This window comes from Protobothrops mucrosquamatus, unplaced genomic scaffold (assembly GCF_001527695.2).
Source record: "Protobothrops mucrosquamatus isolate PMUCROS unplaced genomic scaffold, P.Mucros_1.0 scaffold1172, whole genome shotgun sequence".
NCBI classification, from domain to species: Eukaryota; Metazoa; Chordata; class Lepidosauria; order Squamata; family Viperidae; genus Protobothrops; species Protobothrops mucrosquamatus.
Window position 1 is genome coordinate 730,333 of NW_015387386.1, and position 3,913 is coordinate 734,245.

Genomic DNA, 3,913 nt, shown 5'->3' on the forward strand with positions numbered 1-3,913 from the left:
GGTTCTATAAAAAAAGAAAGTAAAGTACAGCTGATGACTATAATAAGTTTGGATATATCATTTGTCACAAAGTTATGGATGGCTGGGCAAAAATGACATGTTCCAGGTAAATCTCCTGAAACATATTGTATTATGCAGAAATGTGAAGAGAAAAATGCATGGTATTCATGAAACCTATTGCCTTTTTTAATGGAAGTTTCTAATAAAACAATTTTATCTGAGAAACAGTAACAATTTCATGCATCAATTATTCATAATTTTAGGGAGCTCCAAAGACTGTATAAACTTTGAAAAATGCTATTCATACACTTGAACAAAGCCGTAAAAAGCATACTACTTCTTTTGTTCTTTAAATTATGTAGTGAATTTGGTTACAATTCACTGTATAATTTGACCTGCCCTTAGCTTATGGCCAATTATTTTAGAGATATAAATGATTTCTTCCCATTAATGCTCAGTTTATACTACTTAGCTTTTAAAATATATAAGGAGCCCAATGGTTTAATTCTTGATCAGAGATGACTCTCTTAGATTAGCTATAGTGACTTCAGTAGAAGTGGGATACTAATGCCCAACTGCAGTTAAATATATTCAAAGAAAATAAGCAAGTTATTGCAGTGATAGGAGCAGAATGAAATGATTCATATTACCTTAAAAGTCTTTTTAAGACTTTAAAAGAGGCATTTGGGTAAGTGGCCTGTTTGCTACTGTTAATAAATATATATAGATTTTTTCCTCCATAACCTTTTGGACTAGTTTTCATAACAACAAGATATTCAAACATATCCTGTATGAATTTTCATAGGTACAGAGCTAAAATCTTTATTTTCAAGCAGTATCAGTATGGCATGGCTCTTCAAATCACTTTGATTTGAATTCCTTCTTTCTGAGATCAAGGTTTGTGTAAAGGGAATGAATTATTACACTCAGAATTATTTTACCTTTATCTCCTACCACAGGCTTGATGCATATAAATCCATGCACCTTTTTTGTGGGCCCCCAGAATTGTGGGACATATGATTTCAGTTCATCATCAACTGCTGAGTAAAAATAATATAATTACTGTCCACATTTCTTTGTCAAATAAGAAATAAAATAGGTGCATAGGCCCTCCAATAGGTAATCATCACTTTTTATTCAACCAAATAAATAAGCAACACCTGAAGACATGAGAGATGAGCCCAAAGCTTCAAGGTAGTTTTTTCCCCTCAAATTGATCTTCCCTACTGGTGACTAAATGGAAATGCCTATTTATTTTATTTTATTTATTAAATGTTTATGCCACCCATCTTCCTTATAAGGTGATTTTGGGCAGCTATGTTACTTTCATAGCAACGAAAATGTTTTATTGCTCTTCTGGAGTTTTTTTTATTTACCAGTCTACTTCTATAGATCAGGGATCTTTCAGTGATTTTACTGAAAGATTAATAAGGTCTATCCCTAAAAACCTTTTTCAAAAGCAACCAAGGTCAGCCACCTGCTGTGAAGCAATTTATTTACAAAATTGAAGTATGTTGGTTTATCAAGACAAAAATATTCAGGATTAGCACACATCTACTATATCAATATTTATCTCTCCTGAGCAGTTCCGTCTATAAAGTACTTCTCTATATTGAAGATTGGTGGTCAGGTCTTATAAATGATTATGTACTTTTATTGTAACCTGAATTGCTCGATAGTCACACATCAACTGTGTATGACAGCAGAATTTTCTTCTCCTTAATTTGGAATTGTGCTTTCCTGAACAATAAAAGCACCTGTCAAAGGCAATTTACAAAGAGGCTAATAATAACAAAGATGTTTGGGAAATCCCAGTCTCAATATGCATTTACCAACACAGATTATTAAGGATTACTTATTTAGAGAAAGAAAAAGAGACACCTGCTGGCTGAGAACGTAATAAAAACCACATCAACTGTTTCTGAGCAGACAGTCCCTGGAGGGGCAAATCATAGTTAGCAAAATCTGGGGCTCTGGCATTGCGATTAAGACAGCAGAACAAACCTTTTTAAAGAGTGGCAGAAAATCCAGTACTGATTTTAAATCCCAAATATTGGCTAAAATAGGGTGAAAGCCTCTGGCATTGATAGTAAATATCAGCACAATTCTCTGACCTTTTCCATAAAAATTTTAGGATTGCTGTGATGGTCTTTTTAAATGATATATCCTGTTAATTTTATTAATTTTTACATGGGTTATTTTGTGATATGCAGAACTACAAGCTCTTCTCCAGACAATTACATAAAAGATGTGGAATATAGAGACATATTTATTTCTGGCAATTCATAATTGCAATTGATTTCTTACTTTTGATATAGGATGCTGTTTCATCAATACTTTTATTTAAACCATAATATGTTTTGTCCTTATTTCAGCACACACAAAACATGTTTAAAGCTTGAGTAAAGCTTCTGAAAAAGTGCACACATTTTTATTTTACGTATACCTCAACTGCAGAATCTTCACACTGAATTTACTAACAGTTTTACTATTCTGTTCAAACACAATATGAATCTTCCTGCACTGAAAATGAAATGAAGTGTGAACCTTCCTGGAAATGAAAATACTAACATTGCCCAATTAGTATCAAGTGTCAATTGTTCTGATGTCAGTTTTAGTTTGCCTAGGCAGAAAGAGTTGGCGTAGTTAATACACAGCTATTTATCCGTTGAATTCTCAGCATCAGCAAATAGTAATGGAATATGTGAATATGGAATATGTAATATACTCAGCATGTGAATAAGATAAGGCAAAATGACAGTTCTGTGTGTGATTTTTCAGTGGCAACTATTCCTTTTTACTACTGGTAGGAAAGTTTTAGATAACTTTTGAAGATTAGTCACTCTTAATATTCTTTGGGAGATAAAATAAGCAAAGCCTGGTTTTTCAATATTTTTCTTTAAAAGAGAGGTGAAAATAACATTTTACTCTTGGTTTTTTTAAGTTAAGTTTATTTTAGGGTTACAACTTTTTTTAATGCATTTCCTGTCTCAAAAATAGCAGGAAATCATGTTGCTGATTTTCAAGAATTGAAGTTGGCTAGACTCTGGAGGCCACAACAAAGCATTCAATTCAGAGGGCTCAGTTTACTCATTCCTTTACACATGTTACAGATTATCATGTTTCAGATTTTTTCTTTAGGATAAGAGCTCCTGAGTGTGTTCAAACTTTGTCTGAATCAGGATGTCCAGACTGTATTATCACTGAGCCTCAGATGCAGACTCCAAAGTGCCTCTGAATTCCATTAGTTTTTATTGCATGAAATATGAATGTTAAATTAAACTTTATCCACCTCCCATTCCATCTTTGTTTTGTTAAATGTTGCACATCTTGATCTGAAAAATAGTTTTTTAAGCCGGTTTTAATCTTTGCACATCTATATTTATCAGGGGGAAAAATTCCTTTGTAGGGTTCTGAATATATGAACTGTAAAGCATCACATATTTAACTTTCATGATAAAAAATAATCACTGTCAATCAAAAATAACTATTAGAAATGAACTGGCTGGATGCAGATTACAACAGCAGCAAGATTCAGCATCTGCATATTTAAAACAGCTAGGTGTACTTAGCTGTTTTAGAATAGAATAGAATAGAATAGAATAGAATAGAATAGAATAGAATAGAATAGAATAGAATAGAATAGAATAGAATATTTTAATGGCCAAGTGTGATTGGACATACGAGAGAGAGAGAGAGAGAGAGAGAGAGAGAGAGAGAGAGAGAGAGAGAGAGAGAGAGAGAGAGAGAGAGAGAGAGAGAGAGAGAGAGAGAGAGAGAGAGAGAGAGAGAAGATGATAAGGATATAGCATCGCAGCCTACTATATGGGTAAATATCTTTAAGCATAAGACAGTGCTGTGGGAGTTAGCTGTTTAGCAGAGTGATGGCATTGGGAATTTTGAATTTGAATTT